The following is a 9,016-nucleotide window of genomic DNA, read 5'->3' as shown; positions in this document are numbered from 1 at the left end:
GTAGAATTCAGCAAGGATCCTGGGACTGAGGTGAACTTTTTTAAGGCTCCGTAAGAAATAAAGGCGCTGCTGAGCCTTTTTGACCAGGGTGGAGGTGTTTAGGGACCAGGTGAGGTCATCTGAGATGTTGATGCCAAGGAATTTGAAACTTGACACACGCTCCACTACAGCTCCGTTGATGTAGATGGGTGTGTGTGCATGATTCCTAGTCCGCCTGAAGTCCACAATGATCTCCTTTGTCTTCTGGGTGTTTAGTTCCAGGTTGTTGGTGGCACACCACACAGCCAGGTGCTGCACCTCATCCCTGTAGGCTGACTCGTCGTCATCCTTGATCAGACCTACCACCGTGGTGTCATCTGCAAATTTGATTATGGTGTTGGAGCCATAAACAGGAACGCAGTCATGGGTGAATAGGGAGTACAGGAGAGGGCTCAGTACGCAGCCTTGTGGCACTCCAGTGTTCAGGGTGATGATGGAGGAGGAGAGGTTATCTAACTTAACAGACTGAGGTCTGTTAGTCAGAAAATCTAGAATCCAGTTGCAGATGGGTGTGCTGATTCCAAGATGGCTGAGCTTGGAGATCAGCTTGGAGGGGATTACCGTATTAAATGCAGAACTGAAGTCTATGAACAGCATTCTCACATGTGTGTTCTGACTGTCCAGGTGGGTGAAGGCAGAGTGAAGTGCCGTTGAGATGGCGTCCTCAGTTGACCTATTGTTGCGATAGGCAAATTGGAATGGGTCTAATGTAGCAGGGAGACAGGATTTTAAGTGGGATGCGACCAGTTTCTCAAAGCACTTGGCAATGATGGGGGTGAGTGCAACAGGACGGAAGTCGTTAGGGACCGATGCAGTGGAGTGCTTCGGTACCGGCACGATGGTGGAGGTTTTGAAGCAAGTGGGGACAGTTGCTTGAGCCAGGGACAGATTGAAAATGTCCGTGAAGACCTCAGCCAGCTGCTCTGCACAGGCTTTATATCAAAGATTAATATTGTTAGAAGAGATTTATATTTTGAATAAACGCTGTTCATTAAAAAATGTTATACATCGAAGAATCCTTAAAGAAGTATCACAGATTCCAAAATAATATTTGGTAGCACAACTATTAATAATCCTAATAATAAATCATCATATTTTCATGATTTCTGAAGATCATGTGACACTGAAGACTGGAGGAATGGTGCTGAAAATACAGCTGCACAACACAGAAATAAATGATATTTTAAAGGATATTAAAATAGAAACCGTTATTTTATATATTTTATTTTGATACGTTTGAATTATTTCTGATTTTTGACTGTAGCATCGCTATCAATAGCCGCGTGTCGACAGCAGACGCGCGTGATGACCAAACACAGCAGAACGGTAGGAAACTTCACTCCTCTTATTATTTCTCTTTTACTATAGCGATTTATTTTTAGATACGTGATCTGAGTCTTTCATAGAGTTGTTTTATAAACGCAGTAATTTTGAAATCAGCTCTGAAAGTTCCTGTCAGTGTTTAAAAACTAGTTATGATTTAATAACGTGTTGAATGAATTTGGTAAGAGATGTATTCTGTTTTTATACAAAGAGGTTATTAATATAGGCTGAAATAATAATACATAGTGTTTTTTATAGTTTAAATGTGATCTTATGGTGCATTGCTCGTTAAAAGTTAGGCTGTTAATATAATATAGAGAAAGACCATTCTTAATTATTTTTTAAATTCTTTGGTCGAAGTTTTCAAATCGCGACTTCGGAGCCTGTTCGCGACTCGTTTGATTCAGATCGGCACTTCGGAGCCTTTTCGCGACTCGGTTGATTCAGATCGGCACTTCGGAGCCTGTTCGCGACTCTGTTGATTCAGATCGGCACTTCGGAGCCTGTTCGCGACTCGGTTGGTTCAAATCGGCACTTCGGAGCCTGTTCGCGACTCGGTTGATTCAGATCGGCACACCGGAGCCTGTTCGCGACTCGGTTGATTCAGATCGGCACTTCGGAGCCTGTTCGCGACTCGGTTGATTCAGATCGGCAATTCGGAGCCTGTTCGCGACTCGGTTGATTCAGATCGGCACTTCGGAGCCTGTTCGCGACTCGGTTGATTCAGATCGGTACTTCGGAGCCTGTTCGCGACTCCGTTGATTCAGATCGGCACTTCGGAGCAGGAAGTGTTTGTGAAACAGTTAATTCGTGATAAATGAATATTTGACCTGATGCTTTTTTTTTAACCTGTCCATGGGATTTTTAAATGATTTCAATGACTTTTGGATGTCAATACTTCTTGTACCTCAGTTGCATGTGTTGTGTTTTATGACTTGTGGATGGATTAATCAACTGAGAAATGAAGTTGAACATAAATTATCATGAACTCTTAAAGATGATGATGAAAAGAAAAGGTAATATTGCATATAAAATTATATCTAAGTATGAACTAACTTGCGCAATACAGTAAATATTTTTACTCTACCCTAAATCAGTGAAATTTTTTTTGGCTCAGTTTACAGAATAGTGTACGTCACACATCCTTTGATTATGATGCAACATAGCTTCCTCCTCAGATGAGTATTTAGCATCTTTATTATTATGGAGATTAGTGTGTATAAGTGCTACACACACACACACACGGGTCAGAGTTTGGGATCAGAATGATTGTTTTATGTTTTATGTATTTTTATTTATTTTTTTCTTACAGGAGTTTACTCATCAAAACTGCATTTATTTGATCAAAAATACAGGAAAAAAAGTGAAATATTATTATGAAGTAAAACAACATTATTTTTATTTTAATATACATTAAAATCTATTTTATTTCTGTGATTTCCAGCATCATTTCTCCAGTCTTCAGTGTCACATGATCTTCAGAAATCAGAATAATATTAAATGATGATTTATTATCAGAGTTGTGCTGCTGAAACAGTGATACTTCTTTCAGGATTCTTTGATGAATGAAAAGTTAAAAAGAAGAGCATTTATTTAAAATAGAAGACTTTTCTAACAATAAACACTAGAGTTCAAAAGTTTGAGGTCAGTAAAATTTATTCTGATTTTCTAAGAAAAAATAGAACTCTTTTAGGATATATTGTTGATTTTGATTCAGATCGGGAATTCGGAGCATGTTCGCGACTCTGTTGATTCAGATTTATTAACTGAGAAATAAAGTTGAACAGAAATGATCATGAACTCTTAAAGATGATGATGAAAAGAAAATGTAATTGTAATGTATTGTGTTGCCACTAGAGCGCGCTGTTACGTTGTCGGCGCCTGCGATTTTTGTACAGATCAGCTTGAGTTGCCGTTCCGTGCTCTGCAGTAAAATCAACTATCGTGCAGTTACTTTTGCTGTCTTTATTGCCTCCAGTGTCTTACATGGTGTCAGAAGTGTAACATGGCTTCCCCACAATTTGAGCACCCAAAGACTGACTGGGAGGCTGCAGATTTATACCAGGAATTCGACCGTTTTCGGAGCCATGTCACGTTTGTTTTTGATGGAGCACTATCCGAACTAACTGCAAAGCAGCAAGCCGGCTGGCTGGGTACGTGGATAGGCGGTCAAGGCAGAGAAATTTACAAAACGCTCAACTGGGCTGAAGGTGAGAAACAGAGGTGGGTAGAGTAGCCAAAAATTGTACTCAAGTAAAAGTACTTTTACTTCAGAATAATACGACTCAAGTAAAAGTAAAAAGTAGTCATCCAAATAATTACTTGAAAAAGAGTAAAAAAGTGTTTGGTGAAAAAACTACTCAAGTACTGAGTAACTGTTGAGTACCGTCTGATTTATTTTTTAACAAGCATTCAATCAGACAGACACAAATACAAAATAATAATGTTTAAGCAAATTATAGTTAATCAAATCAATAAAATAAATGAATTAATTACAAAACAGCTTAAATTAAAATTATCCAGGTAAATTCCAGAAGAGATCAGATGTGCTAAAACACTAGTCACATTTAAATCTAGGCTCAAAACTCACCAGTTTAGCTGTGCATTTATTGAATGAGTACTGTGCGATGTCCGAACTGATTGCACTATATTTTCACTGTTTTTTTTTTTAATGTAAAATATTTTTGTAACTGTTTTTAAATTCATTGTAATTAAGTAAATTTTTTAGTCATTTTAAAAGTTTTAAAATTGCTTGTTTTATTTTTGTTATAATTTTTCTTTATGATTATTTTACTTTCTTTTATGTAAAGCACTTTGAATTACCATTGTGTATGAAATGTGCTATATAAATAAACTTGCCTTGCCTTGCCTATGTGTTAGTGGGCTTATACACACACACACACACACACACACACACACACACTACCGGTCAGAATTTGGGATCAGAATGATTTTTAATGTTTTTTTACAGGAATTTATTTTACTCATCAAGACAGCATTTATTTGATAAAAAATACTGGAAAACGTGTAATATTGTGAAATATTATTAATTTTTTTCTTTTTTAATATACATGAAAGTGTAATTTATTCATGTGATGTGCAGCTGTATTTTCGGCATCATTCCTCCAGTCTTCAGTGTCACATGATCTTCAGAAATCTGAATAATATGATGATTTATTATTAGAATTATCAACAGTTTTTCTGATAAATATTATTTTGGAAGCTGTAATACTTTTTTCAGGATTCTTTGATGAATATAAAAGTTAAAAAGAAGAGCATTTATTTAAAATATAAATATTTTCTAACAATTTTCACTACAGTTCAATGGTTTGGGGTCAGTAAATTTTTATCCTTTTTTTTTTTTTTACAAGAAATTGTATTCTTTATTAGATTTTAAAATCTTTTATTCAGGATGTGTTAAATTGATAAGAAGTGATATTAGATTAGATTAGATTAGATTCAACTTTATTGTCATTATGCAGAGTACAAGTACAGAGCTAATGAAATGCAGTTAGCATCTAACCAGAAGTGCAAGAATATAGTGTTTTATATACATAAAAGTGCAGAGTAAGTAAAGCTATGATATACAGAATGTACAGTGGAGTTGCTATATACAGTATTGAGCAGAGTATATACAGAGTATAAATATGAATGCAATGTAGATATTGTATGTACATTATGAACAGAGCAATGAAGGATTATATATACATTATGAATAGCAGGAACATGAGAACAGTGGTAATAAATACAGTTGAATGAGTGTGCAAAGTATTGTTGAACAATCTATTATATGCAAAATAACAGTAGTGCAATGATTTTTTGTAGAAATAGTCTACTGTCCTTGTACAGTAACCACTTAGACAGTTTATAGTGTAATGGATTTAACCATGTGCAGTCTGTGCAAAATATGAGTAGTGCAATACATGTATGTAAAGTACTGTGACCAGTGCAGTAAAAGAGCAGGTGCAGGTTAGATAGGTGGTGTGGCATTCAGAAGTGTCACAGCCTCAGGAAAGAAGCTCTTCCTGAGCCTACTAGTTCGAGAGCGTAGGCTCCTGTAACGCCTGCCGGATGGAAGGAGGGTGAAAAGTCCATGGTTAGGGTGAGAGGCATCCTTGATGATGTTTCTTGCCCTGCCCAGACAGTGCTTCTGATAAATGTTCTCGATGGATGTTAACTGGGTGCCGGTGATCCGTTGAGCAGTTTTCACCACCCGCTGGAGTGCTTTGCAGTCAGATTCGGAGCAATTGCTGTACCACACTGAGATGCAGTTTGTAAGTATGCTCTCAATGGTACAGCGGTAGAATTCAGCAAGGATCCTGGGACTGAGGTGAACTTTTTTAAGGCTCCGTAAGAAATAAAGGCGCTGCTGAGCCTTTTTGACCAGGGTGGAGGTGTTTAGGGACCAGGTGAGGTCATCTGAGATGTTGATGCCAAGGAATTTGAAACTTGACACACGCTCCACTACAGCTCCGTTGATGTAGATGGGTGTGTGTGCATGATTCCTAGTCCGCCTGAAGTCCACAATGATCTCCTTTGTCTTCTGGGTGTTTAGTTCCAGGTTGTTGGTGGCACACCACACAGCCAGGTGCTGCACCTCATCCCTGTAGGCTGACTCGTCGTCATCCTTGATCAGACCTACCACCGTGGTGTCATCTGCAAATTTGATTATGGTGTTGGAGCCATAAACAGGAACGCAGTCATGGGTGAATAGGGAGTACAGGAGAGGGCTCAGTACGCAGCCTTGTGGCACTCCAGTGTTCAGGGTGATGATGGAGGAGGAGAGGTTATCTAACTTAACAGACTGAGGTCTGTTAGTCAGAAAATCTAGAATCCAGTTGCAGATGGGTGTGCTGATTCCAAGATGGCTGAGCTTGGAGATCAGCTTGGAGGGGATTACCGTATTAAATGCAGAACTGAAGTCTATGAACAGCATTCTCACATGTGTGTTCTGACTGTCCAGGTGGGTGAGGGCAGAGTGAAGTGCCGTTGAGATGGCGTCCTCAGTTGACCTATTGTTGCGATAGGCAAATTGGAATGGGTCTAATGTAGCAGGGAGACAGGATTTTAAGTGGGATGCGACCAGTTTCTCAAAGCACTTGGCAATGATGGGGGTGAGTGCAACAGGACGGAAGTCGTTAGGGACCGATGCAGTGGAGTGCTTCGGTACCGGCACGATGGTGGAGGTTTTGAAGCAAGTGGGGACAGTTGCTTGGGCCAGGGACAGATTGAAAATGTCCGTGAAGACCTCAGCCAGCTGCTCTGCACAGGCTTTATATCAAAGATTAATATTGTTAGAAGAGATTTATATTTTGAATAAACGCTGTTCATTAAAAAATGTTATACATCGAAGAATCCTTAAAGAAGTATCACAGATTCCAAAATAATATTTGGTAGCACAACTATTAATAATCCTAATAATAAATCATCATATTTTCATGATTTCTGAAGATCATGTGACACTGAAGACTGGAGGAATGATGCTGAAAATACAGCTGCACATCACAGAAATAAATGATATTTTAAAGGATATTAAAATAGAAACCGTTATTTTAGATATTTTATTTTGATAAGTTTGAATTATTTCTGATTTTTGACTGTAGCATCATTATCAATAGCCGCGTGTCGACAGCAGACGCGCGTGATGACCAAACACAGCAGAACGGTAGGAAACTTCACTCCTCTTATTATTTCTCTTTTACTATAGCGATTTATTTTTAGATACGTGATCTGAGTCTTTCATAGAGTTGTTTTATAAACGCAGTAATTTTGAAATCAGCTCTGAAAGTTCCTGTCAGTGTTTAAAAACTAATTATGATTTAATAACATGTTGAATGAATTTGGTAAGAAATGTATTCTGTTTTTATACAAAGAGGTTATTAATATAGGCTGAAATAATAATACATAGTGTTTTTTATAGTTTAAATGTGATCTTATGGTGCTTTGCTCGTTAAAAGTTAGGCTGTTAATATAATATAGAGAAAGACCATTCTTAATTATTTTTACTATGTTAAAATAAATGTATTTTTTAAATTCTTTGCTCGAAGTTTTCAAATCGGGACTTCGGAGCCTGTTAGCGACTCGGTTGATTCACATCGGCACTTTGAAGCATGTTCGCGACTCGTTTGATTCAGATCGGCACTTCGGAGCCTTTTCGCGACTCTGTTGATTCAGATCGGCACTTCGGAGCCTGTTCGCGACTCTGTTGATTCAGATCGGCACTTCTGAGCCTGTTCGCGACTCCGTTGATTCAGATCGGCACTTCAGAGCCTGTTCGCGACTCCGTTGATTCAGATCGGCACTTCGGAGCCTGTTCGCGACTCGGTTGATTCAGATCGGCACTTCGGAGCCTGTTCGCGACTCCGTTGATTCAGATCGGCACTTCGGAGCCTGTTTAACAAGCATTCAATCAGACAGACAAAAATACAAAATAATAATGTTTAAGCAAATTATAGTTAATCAAATCAATAAAATAAATGAATTAATTACAAAACAGTTTAAATTAAAATAATCCAGGTAAATTCCAGAAGAGATCAGATGTGCTAAAACACTAGTCACATTTGAATCTAGGCTCAAAACTCATCTGTTTAGCTGTGCATTTATTGAATGAGTACTGTGCAATGTCCGAACTGATTGCACTATATTTTCACTGTTTTTTTTTTTTTTTTAATGTAAAATATTTTTGTAACTGTTTTTAAATTCATTGTAATTAAGTAAGTTTTTTAGTCATTTTAAAAGTTTTAAAATTGCTTGTTTTATTTTTGTTATAATTTTTCTTTATGATTATTTTACTTTCTTTTATGTAAAGCACTTTGAATTACCATTGTGTATGAAATGTGCTATATAAATAAACTTGCCTTGCCTTGCCTATGTGTTAGTGGGCTTATACACACACACATACACACACACACACACACACACACACACACACACACACACACTACCGGTCAGAGTTTGGGATCAGAATGATTTTTAATGTTTTTTTACAGGAATTTATTTTACTCATCAAGACAGCATTTATTTGATAAAAAATACTGGAAAACGTGTAATATTGTGAAATATTATTAATTTTTTTTCTTTTTTAATATACATGAAAGTGTAATTTATTCATGTGATGTGCAGCTGTATTTTCGGCATCATTCCTCCAGTCTTCAGTGTCACATGATCTTCAGAAATCTGAATAATATGATGATTTATTATTAGAATTATCAACAGTTTTTCTGATAAATATTATTTTGGAAGCTGTAATACTTTTTTCAGGATTCTTTGATGAATAAAAAGTTAAAAAGAAGAGCATTTATTTAAAATATAAATATTTTCTAACAATTTTCACTACAGTTCAATGGTTTGGGGTCAGTAAATTTTTATCCTTTTTTTTTTTTTACAAGAAATTGTATTCTTTATTGTTCGTGACTCCGTTGATTCAGATCGGCACTTCTGAGCCTGTTCGCGACTCGGTTGATTCAGATCGGCACTTCGGAGCCTGTTCGCGACTCCATTGATTCAGATCGGCACTTCGGAGCCTGTTCGCGACTCCGTTGATTCAGATCGGCACTTCGGAGCCTGTTCGTGTAGTACTCCTGAAAAGAAGTATGATAAACATGAAAAATTAAAAAGAGAGCGCAGCCGTGATGACTTCTGTGATGGTGTATTT

Source organism: Carassius auratus, chromosome 3 (assembly GCF_003368295.1).
Source record: "Carassius auratus strain Wakin chromosome 3, ASM336829v1, whole genome shotgun sequence".
Classification (NCBI taxonomy): domain Eukaryota; kingdom Metazoa; phylum Chordata; class Actinopteri; order Cypriniformes; family Cyprinidae; genus Carassius; species Carassius auratus.
The sequence above is the reverse complement of the archived record's forward strand: the minus strand, read 5'-3'. Positions refer to the sequence as shown.